This window comes from Mobula birostris, chromosome 2 (assembly GCF_030028105.1).
Source record: "Mobula birostris isolate sMobBir1 chromosome 2, sMobBir1.hap1, whole genome shotgun sequence".
Taxonomy (NCBI): domain Eukaryota; kingdom Metazoa; phylum Chordata; class Chondrichthyes; order Myliobatiformes; family Myliobatidae; genus Mobula; species Mobula birostris.
The window spans coordinates 236,957,980-236,974,104 of record NC_092371.1 but is presented as its reverse complement, the minus strand read 5'-3'; positions in this window follow the sequence as shown (position 1 = coordinate 236,974,104).

Here is a 16,125-nt window from a genome sequence, read left to right as displayed (position 1 = left end):
CTCTCTATGTAAAAGAAAAGTACTCCTCAGAACCCCTTTAAAACTCTTTGCTCTCATCTTAAAACTAGGTCATATTGCTTTTGATATCGCTACCATGGGAAAAAAAGGATATTGACTCTACTCTAGCTGTGTCTCATAATTTTATGTCTTTTTGTCAGATCACCTCAGCCTTTTGCTCAAAGGTTCAATGTTCAAAGTAATTTTATTATCAAAGTACGTGTAGGTCACCATGTACAACCTGTAGATTCATTTTCTTGTGGGCATACGCAATAAATCCAGAATTATAATTAACCATGACAGAATTGATGAAAGATTGCACCAACTTGGGCGTTCAATCAGCGTGCAGAAGACAACAAACTGTGCAAAAAGAAAGGAATAATAATAATAATAATAATAAATAAATAAACAATAAGTATCAAGAACATGAGATGAAGAGTCCTTGAAAATGTTCCCATTGGATGTGGGAACATTTCAATGATGGACAAGTGAAGTTGGGTGAGTTTATCCCCTTTGGTTCAAGAGTCTGATGGTGGTAGAGATAGATGCAGGGACTAAAACCTAGTCTATCCAATCTCTTTCATAACTAGAGCCCTCAAGCTCCTGCATCATTCTTGTGAATACCCCCCACACTCTCTCTAACACATTTAAATCCTTCCTATAGTGTGGTGACCAGAACTGCACAGAATATGTGGTTCGAACAATGCTTTGTATTGTTTTGTAGAGCATAGGATACTGCAGTACTCTATGGCCCACAATACTGTGCTGACCTTTTAGCTCAAAGACCAATCCAACTCTTCCCTCCTACATTGCCCTCCATTTTTCTATCATCGGTGTGCCTATCAAAGGGTTTCTTAAATGTTCCTAATATAGCTGCCTCTTCCACCATCCCTGGCGTGGTGTTCCATGCACCCGCCCATCTCTGGAAAAATCTTCCCTTCTACTCTCTTTCAATCACCTTAAAATTATGCCTCCTCGTATTAGTCATTTCTGCCCTGGGAAGAAGTCTCTGACCGTACACCTCTATCAGGTTACCTCTCATTATCCTGCACTGTAAGGAGAAAAGCCCTAACTTGCTGAACCTATCTTCAAGTTGCAACAAAACATCCCAACTCTTAAACTTGTGAAGGTGACCTTCCTGTGTGGCTTCTTCACCACCTCACCACCTTAGCTATCTGTCTTGTCACTTTCAGGAAACACATCTCAGACCCCTGCATATCCCTGGTCATAAATGTTCTTTACTGTCTTACTACTTACTGTACATGCCCTTTCACCATTTTACTTCCTAAAATCACACTGATGAGATTAAATTCTCAGGCTCTCCGGCCTCCTACGATGTTGAGGTACATCATCAGATGCAGTGGAACACATCATCAGCGACGTAACCTGGGTCAAGTGCTTCCGGTCTTTCAGCATTGGACACCATTGCCCAGGCAAACCCAGTCAGGGTTGGTCAGGCCCCGGCTTATGTCCCAGCAGCTTTGGTCCATAGGTCACCAGTGGATCTAGTGTACCTGGACTTTCAGAAAGCATTTGATAAGGTCCCACATAGGAGATTAGTAGGCAAAATTGGAGCACATGTTATTGGGGGTAGGGTAGAAAATTGGTTGGCAGACAGGAAACAAAGAGTAGGGATTAACAGGTCTCTTTCAGAATGGCAGGCAGTGACTAGTGGGGTACCGCAAGGTTTGGTGCTGGGACCGCAGCTATTTATAATATACATTAATGATTTAGATGAAGGGATTAAAAGTAACATTAGCAAATTTACAGATGATACAAAGCTGGGTGGCAGTGTGAAACGTGAGGAGGCTGTTATGAGAACGCAGAGTGACTTGTACAGGTTGGGTGAGTGGGCAGATTCATGGCAGATGCAGTTTAATGTGGATAAATGTGAGGTTATCCACTTTGGTGGCAAGAACAGGAAGGCAGATTACTAACTGAATGGTGTCAAGTTAGGAAAAGGGAAAGTACAACGAGATCTAGGTGTCCTTGTTCATGAGTCACTGGTACAGCAGGCAGTGAAGAAAGCTAATGGTATATTGGCCATCATAACAAAGGGAGATGAGTATAGGAGCAAAGAGGTCCATCTGCAGCTGTACAGGGCCCTGGTGAGACCACAGCTGGAGCATTGTGTGCAGTTTTGGTCTCCAAATTTGAGGAAGGACATTCTTGCTATTGAGGGAGTGCAGCGTATGGTCACCAGGTTAATTCCTGGGATGGCGGGACCGTCATATGTTGAAAGATTGGAGCAACCGGGCTTGTATACACTGGAATTTAGAAGGATGAGTGGGGATCTGATTGAAACATATAAGATTATTAAGGGATTGGACACGCTAGATGCAGGAAACATGTTCCCGATGTTGGGAGAGTCCAGAACCAGATGCCACAGTTTAAGAGTAAGGGGTAGGCCATTTAGAACGGAGTTGAGGAAAAACTTTTTCATCCAGAGAGTTGTGGATCTGTGGAATGCTCTGCTTCAGAAGGCAGTGGAGGCCAATTCTCTGGATGCTTTCAAGAAAGAGTTAGATAGAGCTCTTAAAGATAGCGGAGTCAAAGAATATGGGGAGAAGGCAGGAAAGGGGTACTGATTGTGGATGATCAGCCATGATCACAGTGAATGATGGTGTTGGCTCGAAGGGCTGAATGGCCTACTCCTGCATCTATTGTCTATTGTCACACCTTTTGATCCACCTGAAGACTCACTCAGCAGCATCTGTGATGGTCCTGATGGCTGTTTTCTTTACAGCCCCTGTATTGCAGGAAGTGAGTAGGTTCTGCAGATGGAACAGGCAGCAAAACCTGTGCAATCCACCTCTACAGGCTCACAATGTGCCCTCCACCCCTGTCTCTGTCACTGCTCCACCAGCTTCTGCTATTTGGCTTTCTTACACTCAAAAGCCTTCTCAATCCGATCTTCCCAAGGAGCATTCAGTTCGACCATGGCCACCTGCTTCGAGGTTTTTGAAAGAATGACATGGCTCAGGCCTCAGGGATGATGATGTGATGAATAGGGAACTCATTTATTGCTTTCTACAATTTCCCACAATCTAGCTTAGTACCTTCAATATGCGTTACGCCTGACTCAGACAGGAAACAGGAAAGCTTTAGGAAGCACACCAGTAATGACATCATAACAACCTGGAAAGTGTTCATTTTTTTTCATTATTCTAAAGTTCAAACTTCAAAGTAAATTTTATCAAATTTCATGTATATCAGCATATACAATCCTGAGATTCATTTTCTTCTGGGCCATCAGAGTAAGTACAAGAAGTGTAATAGAATCAATGAAACGCTGCACCCAACAGGACCGACAACAACCAATGTGTAAAAAACAACGAACTGTGCAAATGCAAAAAGAAAGAGAGAAAAAACAAAATAATGATAATAATTATAATAATATTAAGTTGCCAGTGCAAGTGGTGCATTCAAGCTAGATTTCAACATGTAAGAGAAGTTTGGATAGGTACATGGATGGGAGAGGTACGGAGGGCTATAACCTGGTGCAGGTCAATGGAACTAGGTAGCTTAAATGGTTTGGCATGTACTGGATGGGCTGAAGGGCCTCTTCCTGTGCTGTACTTTTCTATGACCCTAATAAATAAATAAATAAACAATAAATATTGAGAGCATGAGACGAAGTGTCCGTGAAAGTGAGTTCATAGGTTGTGGGAACAGTTCAGTAATTGGGTGAGTGATAGTGAGTTCTTTTCTTAACCCATCCTTGTATTGGTTTCAATAGATCAATAGTTACATTTAATGTCAGAGAAATGCATACAATATACATCCTGAAATTCTTTTTCTTCGCAAACATCCACGAAAACAAAGGAGTCCCTCAAAGAATGAATGACAGTTAAAATGTTAGAAGCCCAAAGGCCCGCCCAGTTCCCCACTACACACAAGCAGCAGCAACACATTGATGCCCCCCCACCAGCAAAAAAGCATCAGCACCCTCCACTGTGCATTCAAGCATGCAGCAAAGCATCAATAAAGACACAGACTTGCAGTACCCCAAAAACTATTCGTTCTTTACTTTACACTTTATTGTCACGAAACAATTGATACCAGAGCGTACAATCATCACAGCGATATTTGATTCTGCTTTTTGTGCACCCTGGAGTACAAATCGATAAAATATTAAAAATTTAAATTATAAATCATAAATAGAAAATAGAAAAGGGAAAGTAAGGGTGCGTAAAAAAACGAAGAGGTAGGTCCGGATATTTGGAGGGTACGGCCCAGATCCGGGTCAGGATCCATTCAGCAGTCTTATCACAGTTGGAAAAAAGTTGTTCCCAAATCTGGCCGTATGAGTCTTCAAGCTCCCGAGCCTTCTCCCGGAGGGAAGAGGGACGAAAAGTGTGTTGGCTGGGTGGGTCGTGTCCTTGATTATCCTGGCAGCACTGCTCCGACAGCATGCGGTGTAAAGTGAGTGCAAGGACGGAAGATTGGTTTGTGTGATGTGCTGCGCCATGTTCACAATCTTCTGCAGCTTCTTCCAGTCTTGGAGAGGACAACTTCCATACCAGGTTCACCTGGTAATTTGACATACCACAGGCTCCCTCTCTCCCTAATAAGGGAAAAAGAGATGTCCCCATTTCACAGCGAGAGGGGAAACATAACAAACAACTTGCTAATTTACAATGTTAATAGTCTGTCGCATGACTTTTACTGAGCTCTGGGCCTGGAGAGTCGGTCCCAGAAAGGCGCAGCTCTCCAGTCACACAACCCCCAGCAGCTAACCCGCTACTCCCGATGTTCCGTGTATTCCCGGGACATTTCAATCGGGGCACCGGCCTAGAATCAACCTGTCTCCAGAGCCACGAAAATCCGGAACCCTGAAGGCATGCCCGCCTTCTAAGCTGTGTCCTTAGGATATCAAAAAGTGGCCGGGCGTGAGGCTCTGAGAGCGGGTCCCATTCCCACAAAGAACCAGAGTCAGAGTGTAATTCCAGGTCAGGGTCTTCAAAGGAACCTTGAAGGAGAAAAAAAAACAGATATCAAAGATAGAAATAGAGCTGCTTCCGAAGATGTAAGCAAAGGAGATGCCGTTCAGTGCAATCTTGACTTCGCCCCGCCTCCAGATCTTTTGTGCCTTGATCTTGGTGTCAGCAACTTGCTTTCAGTATCATAGAATTTAATAATAAACTTAATTATTCTCCTTAATGTGTCACTTTCTCAAACTTCTTTGGGAATTGTACATATATCACATTCAAAGCAGCTCTTTTGTCTGCAGGTTCGGTAATTTCCAAAAAGAATTTGCATGAATCATGCTACAGTGCAAAAATATCAACCAGAATTTTGGTTGCTGTGTTGAGGTATTTTATTTATTTATTTAGCCAGATACAGTGCAAAATGGTCCCTTCCAACCTTTTGAGCCATGCCGCCCAGCAACCATTGACTTAGTCCTAGTCTAATCAGGGCACAACTTACAATGACCAACCAGTCTGTCTTTGGTCTGTTGGAGGAAACTGGAGCACTGCGAGGAAACCAATGTGGTCAAGGGGATAAGGCACAAACTTCTTACAGATAATGGTGGGAATTGAACCCAGGTCACTGGTACTTTAAGGCATTGTGTTAACCACTACACTACCATGTCTCCCCCAGTTATTGAATTGCTGAGGGAATGCTGAACTTTTGGGGCTTCCTTTATTCAGATAAAATACTATACTGAAAATGTGTCTCCTCTCTCACACAGACTAAAAGGATCCCACAGTATCATTTCAAAGGGGAAGACCAGGACCAGGCACAGGATCTCTACTATCATTGGGAAGGAGGTACTGGAGCCTTAGGTTCAGGAACAGCTATTACCCTATAGCCATCAGAGTCCTGAACTGGTGTGGATAACTTCATCCGTCACAACTCTGAACTGACTCCACAACCTATGGTCTCACTCTCAAGGACTCTACAAATCATATTCTTACCATTATTTATTTTTTTATTTGCACAGTTTGTTTTCATTTACACATTGGTTGTTTATCAGTTTTCGTTTACGTATCCTTTTCATAAATTCTAATGAATTTCTTTATTTTTCTGTAAATGCCTGCAAGAAAAGGAACCTCAAAATAGTTATGGAGACACATGTAAATAAAATTTACTTTAAAATTCGTTACGTGTTATTTCCTGGTTCAGCTCAAGGTACTTGCGTATGCATTCACAAACAAAATACTTTATACTTTATACTTTATTGTCGCCAAACAATTGATACTAGAACGTACAATCATCACAGCGATATTTGAATCTGCACTTCCCGCTCCCTAAAGTACAAATTGATAGTAAATATCAAAAATTTAAATTATAAATCATAAATAGAAAATAGAAAATGGAAAGTAAGGTGGTGCAAAAAAACCGAGAGGCTGGTATGGATATTTGTTGGTACAGCCCAGATCCGGGTCACATATGACACACATGTTCAAGGCCACAAAAAACACTATTAGAATCAACCCAAATGCAATTCAAAAGGAAAAACAAATCTCTATAGCAGCAAGTAGAAGCAGTACAGAAATCAAAATAATATTTATCATCCTCTAACTGAGCTGATGTGCAGAATGTCAACAAATTTTCATGCAGCCTCCCCTCTCCTCTCTCTCTCTCTCTCTCTTGCTCTCTCTCTTTCAAACTCTAAGTCTAATTCTGACTCGATATACTCTGACTTTCTCAACATACTGTTCCCTATCCCAGTATTAGTAACCAGCCATGACCTAGGTGGTAAACCATATATATGTGTTGTAACTAGGTTAACTGTCTGGACACGCCCCTCTGCTGACTGCCCCTGTGGCTCCTCCCACAGAGTCCTGTATAAAGGTGTTTCGCCTTGCCCCTCCCCCTCAGTCCAGGGGCAGACACTCACCGTGGAGGTCGTATTGTACAGCAAATAAAAGCCTTCCAATATTTTACCAAACCTCAGTCTTTTGGAGTTATTGAAGATGCTTCACCTAGTCAGGGACAAAACTCTCTCCTCTTCCTTTTAAACCCCTCAAAATCCTTTACACTGGTACTTTTCATGCATTTGGTCCCTGCACCTGCACCTGCACAATGACCTCACCTTTCCATGGAAAACATGTCATTCACCATTTTCCATTGTTCCAGCTGTAGACCTGTTCTCCTTGAACTATCTCACAATATTGCTGTGGACTGGTTTTCTTGTACTTCCTTTAAAACAATCCTACTCCAAACTAACACCATTTTGTCTTACAGGCTTTTTTAGATTTAGATTATGAGAACACTCAGTCCTCTTTTATTGTCATTTAGAAATGCATACATGCATTAAGAAATGATACAATGTTTCTCCCGAGTGATATCACAGAAAACAAGACAGACCAAAGACTAATACTGACAGAACCACATAATTATAATATATAGTTACAGTAGTGCAAAGCAATACCATAATTTGATAAAGAACAGACCATAGGCACCGTAAAAAAAATAGTCTCAAAGTCCCGAGTCGATCGACTCCCGAGTCCCCGATAGCACGTGGCAAAAGGGAGAAACTCCCTGCCATAAACCTCCAGGCACCGTCAACTTGCCGATACCTTGGAAGCAGCCGACCACAGCCGACACTGAGTCCATCCGTCTGAAAACTCCAAGCTTCTGAACGGCCTTTCTGATACAGCCTCCCGAGCGTCATCCTCTGCCGAGCACCTTCGACCTCTCTCCGGCCACTGAAACACGCAAAGCCGAGGATTTCGCGGCCTTCAGCTCCAGAGATTCCCGTTACCACACAGTAGCAGCGGTAGCAAAGCAGACATTTCAGAAGTTTTCCAGATGTTCCACTGTACTGTCACATCTGTCTCCATCAAATCAGGATTGTGCACGGTCCCCTACTTGACAGATAACAGATATTCATCATCGAAGTGGCCGCGCACGCTGCTGCCATCTGCTCCCCCCTCCCGGGAGGGACATCCACTTTATTTTAGCATATATCAAAGAGGAGTCACATTTAAATTTTTCCTTACAACATATACATACTTTGATCATAAATTTACTTTGACTTTGACCTCAAAAACTTTAACATTTCTACAGATGTACCGTGCAGAGCTTTCTGACACGCTATATCACTGCTATTGGGGGGCTACTACACAGGATCGAATTAAGCTGCAGAAAGTTGTAAAAATAGTCAGCTCCATCACAGGCACTAGTCTCCATAGTATCCAAGACATCTTCGAGGAGCAGTGTTTTAGGAAGGAGGCATCCATTGTTAAGCACCCCCACCACCCAGCACATGCCTTCTTCTCATTGTTACCATCAGGGAGGAGGCACACACTCAGCGATTCAGGAACAGCTTCTTCTGCTCTGCCATCCGGTTCCTAAATGGACATTGAATCCATGAACACTACCTCACTCCTTTTTTAAAAATTTCTATTTTTGCACTACCCACTTTAACTTAACTAAACATGCATACATATATTTATCACACAATACATATCAAAGTTGCTTTCAAAAATCAAAAATACATATATTTATCCATCGCTATTGCCTATATTCCCTATAATTGACACAAGAAATGTTGGTGAACGCAGCAGGCCAGGCAGCATCTATAGGAAGAGGTACAGTCGACGTTTCAGGCCGAGACCCTTCGTCAGAATCAAAAGGGATAACTACACTCACCTACCCATCCATGGAGCTGTTCCCACAACCAATTATCTCACTTTGAGGGCTCTTGTTATCTCATGTTCTTGTTATTTATTGCTATTTATTTATATTTGCATTTGCACAGTTTGTTGTTGTCTGTACTCTGGTTATCCGTTGATTGATCCTGTTATAGTTACTATTCTATAGATTTATTGAGAATGCCTGCAGGAAAATGAGTCTCAGGTACGTATATGGTGTCATATACGGTCCTGACAAAGGGTCTCGACCCGAAACATCGACTGTACCTCTTCCTATAGATGCTGCGTTTTTTGTGCGTTTTGCTTGAATTTCCAGCATCTGCAGATTTCCTCGTGTTTGCGTTCCCTATAGTTGTATAGTTTCTGGAAGGATCACCAGGATCCTGAAGAAATACTGAATTACTACCATCCACAAACCTGTAAGGAAGCTCAAGTCACAGCTTATGTGGGTCAAAGATGACCTGGGACTCAGGACGGCTGGCATTTACAGGATTTCCTTTGAATGCTGAGCAGTGTATATCAGCCAGACAGGACACACAGTGGAAACCACATCAAGGAGCACAGGAAGTTTGGGTTACCCACTGAAATCGGCGGTAGCAGAACATTGCATTCACAAGGGCCGTAGGATTGACTTTGACGGCACCAAACTACTGTGCCGCGCCAATGGCTTTTGGGGCCACCTGGTGAAGGAAGCCGTTGAAATAAACTCAAAGAAAAGAATTTTAACAAAGATGAAGATCTCGCTCTAAGGAAGAACTGGAAGTCGACTGTAAGCAAGGTGGAACAGCGGAAACCTGATTGGATGAGGGCTAACGAATCCAGAGGGAGGGACAATGGGGGTAAAAATACCACCCAACTAGAAGTGCCCAGGCATCATCCCCAATGAAGATCGACAGAGTTTGTCATCGAAACACTGGTTAAAATTAATACCTATACCCTACTGGAAGCATGAGGAAAGTTTATTCATTACTGTAATTCAGTGTTGTAAAATATATTTATCATGTATTGCATTGTAGTGTTGCCGCAAAGTTAACAAAATTCACGACATATGCCGGTGATATTAAACCTGATTCTGATTCTGGTTTTGATTTTGACTTTGAAGCCAACTTAGCATACCAAGCCTACAGGCAGCAGGATTCACTGAAATATACAAAGGGGATAAAGGCCTATTTTATCACATCTCCATTTCTTCTAGTTTGTGCCATTGAATGAGTACAAAAGGAGATGTCAGTCCTTTTAAACTTTTGGCTTAATTGCTTTTCTAATAAAGCTTCCTTAGTCATTTTTCAAATCTATTAATATATCCTCTGTGTTCATCTCTAGTGGTCCTCTACCTTTTCTCTTCTTTTTAAATATAATTACAAAATATTGTTTCAGCAGTATTTTCATTCTTTAATTCACTATTGTTGAGTGAGCATCTTTGTCCTATTGTCGCATCAACCCTTCTTCTATTTCCTCCACTTTTAATGTGCATTAAAAACGCTTTTGTTATTGTCCTTTATGTTAACTGTCATTCATTTCTCTCCCTCTCTGTTAAATTTATTGCACATTCTCTTCTGAGACAACAGGGTTGAGATTTCCTGCATCAGTGAACTTAGTGCATGCTGAGAGCACCTATCAGGAAATGCTACACTTCCAGACCATGATTATCCAACCATGAAAATGAATAAAGCATATTTCTCGCTCTCTCACTAGAATACTACCCTGGTTGGATACTAATTTTCAGTGCGCAGTTCTGGTTCAGACAAGTTAAACTGAATAATGCTGGGAAGCCTGTGCTGAGATCATTATGCATGATTAATTCATGGCCACATAAATTTAGCACAAAAAAGCAGCACGATACCATAGCAGTTAACGCATCGCTTTACAGCACCAGCGATCCCCCATCGTGGTTCACTTCCTGTCACGGCCTGAAAGAAGTTTGTACGTTCTCTTCATGACAAGGGTTTCCTGTTGGTGCTCCAGTCTCCTTCCACATTCAAAAGGCGTACACACCAGGGGAGTAAATTGTGTACTCTTGGTGCTGGAAGTGTGGCAACACTAACAATTGAGTTGCAAAGCTGCAGAAAGTTGGAAACTTAACTGGCTAGTCTCCGCACCATCAAAGACATCTTCCAAAGGCAATGCCTCAGAAAGGAGGCATCGATCAGTAAGTATCTCCACCACCCAGGACAAGCCCTCTTCTCATTACTACCATCAGGGAGGAGGTAGAGGAGTCACACAACAACAGTGTGGTGAAATCAATGTTCTGCTGGCAATCAAGCTCTATGAATTGCTCTGAACTCCGGCAAACCATTCTCCACAATAACACCGGCAATGAAACATGGACAGTTGTATTCATAACCAGGCCACTATCACATCATCTCTACAGATAACTGACTCAGATAACGGCCTCTCATAGGAGACGATGCAAAACTATGGTGCACTATCTAGATTCAAAGCGAAAGGTTCTTCTACAAAACGATATGAATGCTCTGCCATCAGGAAAGAGGTACAGGAGCCTTAGATCTCAAACCACCGGCTTCAGGAAGTTATTGCCATTCAGCCATTAGACTCCTGAACCAGCATGGATAACTTCACTCAACTCAACTCTGAACTGATTTCACAAACTATGGACTAACTTTCAAGGACTTTACAACTCATGTTCTCAGTATTATTTTTCAACCTATCTACTTACTTATTTACTTGCACATTGGTTGCTTATCAGTCTGAGTTGTTTCTATTGTATTTCTTTGTTTTACTGTGAATGCCCACAAGAAAATGAATCTTAAGGTTGTATAATGATATATAATATCATGTCACTTAGAAGTGATTTGGAATGACATCTAAAACTTTGACAAACTTCTGTAGATGTGTGGTGGAGAGTATATTGACTGGCTACATCACAGCCAGGTATGGAAACACCAATACTTTTGAATGGAAAACCCTACAAAAAGTAGTGGATACGGCCCAGTCCATCACAAGCAGAGCCCTCCCAACTATTCAGCACATCTACATGAAACACTGTTACAGAAAATCAGCATCAAGGACCCACACCACCCAGGTCATGCTCTCTTCTCACTCCTGCCATCAGGAAGAAGGTACAGGAGCCTCAGGACTTGCTCATCAGGTGCAGGAACAGTTACTATCACTCAACCATCAGACTCTTGAAATAAAGGGGATAAATTCACTCAACTTCAATTGCCCGATCATTGAAATACTCTCACAACCAATGGACTCACTTTCAAGATTCTTCATCTTATATTCTTAATATTTATTGCTTATTTGTTTGTTATTATTTCTTTATTTTTGTATTTGCACAGTTTGTTGTCTTCTGTGTTCTGGTTAAACACCTAAGAAGGATGGTCGTTCATTGATGCTGTTATGGATATTAGTCTATAGATTTATTGAGTATGCCCACAAGAAAATGAATCTCAGTTTTATTTGGTGATATATATGTACTTTGATAACAAATTTACTTTGATATCTAACTCCCAAACATTGAGCACACCTACATGAAACGCTGTTGCAGGAAAGCAGCATCCATCATCCCAGATCCTCACCACCCAGGCCACGCTCTCTTCTTGCTGCTGCCATGAGGGAGGAGGGAGAAGGTACAAGAGCCTCAGGACTCTCACCACCAGGTTGAAGAACAGTTACTACCCCTCAACCATCGGGCCTTTGAATCAAAGGGGATAACTACACTTACCTACCCATCCATGGAGATGTTCCCACAGTCAATGATCTCACTTTAAGGGCTCTTGTTATCTCATGTTCTTGTTATTTATTGCGATTTATTTATATTTGCATTCGCACAGTTTGTTGTCGTCTGCACTCTGATTGTCCTTTCATTGATCCTGTTATAGTTACTATTCTGTAGGTTTGCTGTGTATGCCTGCAGGTAAAGAATCTCAGGGTTTTATATGGTGCCATGTATGTCTTCTGATAATAAAATATACTTTGACCTTTGAAATTTGAACTCCTTTACTGCAAGCAAGTTAAGTTCCATTAACTATACTGCACCCACAGGTGGAGGCAGTTCTAGGGCAGCGCAGAAAGGTAAAGGTGAGTAAAGCATTTGCACACACTGTATGTACACGAGTGATGAATTAACAGCTGTATATGCTTGGCTTTGCTTAGATGGCTAAATAGGATTGGCACTCACATCAAAATATGCATCGATTGGGGCTGCACAAAATGCACAATCAGTAACTGCGATTCTGTGTGTGAGAACCCCTGAGAGAATACCAGTGCCTCAGAGGAAACCTGTGACAGTTACAAACAGCAGGGGGGATGCTTTCTGCTGCTCTCTAGCCAAAAAGATGGAAACAATTTCACTTTTCCTTGAGCACAGAACTTTAGAACCTTTCTGATGTAGTGGCGGGCACCATACTGGGTGACACTGTCAGAGCTTCCAGCTCCAGATTATAATGAGGCAGGGGTGAAAACATTGAGTCTCACTTTGACTTTTTCCTGTTACATTATAACTGGTCTAAAAATGAAGCAGAATTCACACTGCCTGCAGCACATAATCGATCTCACCAAACCATCTCCTTGGATATTTTGAATCTGAATGCTTTGCTTCTCTAACAGGTACAGACTGTCCTTCTGAAACACTAGGGGAAAGAGTGGCTGCATGGGACTCTTTTCCTTCTTTTTCTCTTCTCACAAGAATCTGGCCTCACACTGGCCTTGTCAATCAGCCAGCATTCTGGAGGTCTGGTGAATGGCCATAGATTCTCCCACAAGGCAACTGCAGGTTTCATTGGCAATCACGGATGAACCCAGTCACAACATTCCGTGTGCAGGTAGAGAAACTTGCCTCCTCAGCCTAATTATTCAATACACTGCCAACCTTGTACTCAGTCACAAAAAACCCAGTCAGTCACCCTTTAAATCCCTTTGAGAACTGAATCTGTGTTCACCAATTATTCCCTGTTCATACCAACTCCATTTCAATCTTATTAAACTGACACACCCTCCTTATTTTCCCTCCACTACTTTAGAACTTAATCTCATAATAGACACGAGACACAGGAACATTCCACCCGTCAAGTCTGCTCCGCCGTTTGAGGATGGATAATTTATCATCCCTCTCAACCGCATTCTCCTGCCTTCTCCCCATAACCTGTGATGCCCTGATTAATCAAGAACCTATCACCTTCTTCTTTAGGTATACCCAACAACTTATAGCCACTCATGCCAATGAATTCCACAGATTCACCGGCCTCTGGCTAAAGAAATTCCTCCTCATCTCAGTTCTAAAGGGATGCCCCTCTATTCTGAGACCATGCCCTCTGCTCCTAGACTCTCTGACTATTGGAAATATCCTCTCCATGTCCACTCCATCTAGACCTTTTCATGTTCGATAGGTACCAATTAGATCTCCCTTCATTCTTCTAAAATCCAGTGAGTACAAGACCAGGGCCATAAAATGCTCCTCATACAATAACTCTTCCATTCCCAAGATCATTCTTGTGAACCTCTACTGGACCATCTCCAATGCCAACACGTCATAAGGGCTTGTTGGATGTCTTTAAAGCCACAATTTAACTATCTCACTCAATCCCAGCAAATGTCTTCTGATTCTTTTTTTCATTAACCTATGCTGAATGTTATTCCTCTCAAGCCAATTTATTGTAGCTAACTTTTTGCCATGAACCTACCAGCCGGTTGTTGGATCGTAGGGGAAAATCGCACCACTTAAGGAGATATCATAAGGTCACACGAAGAGCAAATGAATCTGCACCTGAGATCAGGATCAGATCTGGGTCCCTGGAGCTGAAATAGCTTCTGCACCAATATGAGACAGACTACAAATAGCAAGCAAGATATAACCCAATAATTGCGATTCCCTCTACTTTCCTCAGCTTTGTTAAAAATGTTGGTCAAAAGATGATACCACAAGAAGGTAGCATCCATCATCAAGGATGCTCAGCACCCAGGACAATCCCTGTTCTCCTCACTACCATCAGAGAGGAGGTACTGGAGACTGAAAGCGCACTCTCAATATTTAAGGAACAGCCTTGTTGTGTATTTAATTTTTCAATAATATTTGGGTAATATTGTAAATATATTGTTGATTAAGCATTCTTTATTTGCTTAAATAATTCATTAGGGGCTATGTGTAAAAATATGTGAAATGCATATATCATGATGCTACTGCGTGATACGTGCACGCCTCACTTAAAGTAAAGAGCAAACTAAGGCTCACATCTCTTGGCTCAAACACGAGGAAATATGCAGATGCTGGAAATTCAAGCAACACACACAAAATGCTGGTGGAACGCAGCAGGCCAGACAGCATCCATAGGAAGAAGCACAGTTGACGTTTCGGGCTGCTCTTGTTTTCCTTTGAATTAGTTTAATGTTTTGAAGTTACAAAACATTATGAGCCTCTTCCCCTCCTCAGTCAGATTTTAGAAAGTCCATGAAGCCATGAACATTACTACACTGTTGTGCCCTCTTTTTGCACTACTTATTTCTTTTTTCCAATATTGTTATAACTTATAATTTATTACGGTGCGTATTGGCGTGTGGCCAAGTGGTTAAGGCATTCATCTAGTGATTTGAAGGTCGCTAGTTCGAGCCTTGGCTGAGGCAGTGTGTTGTGTCCTTGAGCAAGGAACTTAACCACACATTGCTCAGCGACGACACCGGTGCCAAGCCGTATAGGTCCTAATGCCAACAACAGGAATTCTGGAGTTGCTGGAAATTCAAGCAACACACATCAAAGTTGCTGGTGAATGCCCCACCTCCCCCTCGTACCGCTAATGCCCCACCTCCCCCTCGTACCCCATCCATTATTTATTTTTATACACACATTCTTTCTCTCTCTCTCCTTTTTCTCCCTCTGTCCCTCTGACTATACCCCTTGCCCATCCTCTGGGTTCCCCCCCCCACCTTGTCTTTCTTCCCGGACCTCCTGTCCCATGATCCTCTCATATCCCCTTTGCCAATCACCTGTCCAGCTCTTGGCTCCATCCCTCCCTCTCCTGTCTTCTCCTATCATTTCGGATCTCCCACTCCCCCTCCCACTTTCAAATCTCTTACTAGCTCATCCTTCAGTTAGTCCTGACGAAGGGTCTTGGCCTGAAACGTCGACTGTACCTCTTCCTAGAGATGCTGCCTGGCCTGCTGCGTTCACCAGCAACTTTGATGTGTGTTGCTTGGGTCCTAATGCACTTCCCTTGGTCAACATCGGTGGCGTAGAGAGGGGAGACTTGCAGCATGGGCAACTGCTGGTCTTCCATACAACCTTGCCCAGGCCTATACCCTGGAAACCTTCCAAGGCGCAAATCCATGGTCTCATGAGACTAACGGATGCCTATATAATTTTTTAATGTATTGCACTGTGCTACTGCCACAAAACAGCAAATTTCACGGCATATGTCAGAGACAATAAACCTGATTCAGATTTTCAATGAACATACATTTGTCTTTATAATAGTCCAAGGTACTTATTATCAATTTAAAAATATTTAAATTAGAGAGCAGGGTACATCCGTTGTAGATTCTTGTCTTCTGCACTCTGTTTGAATGC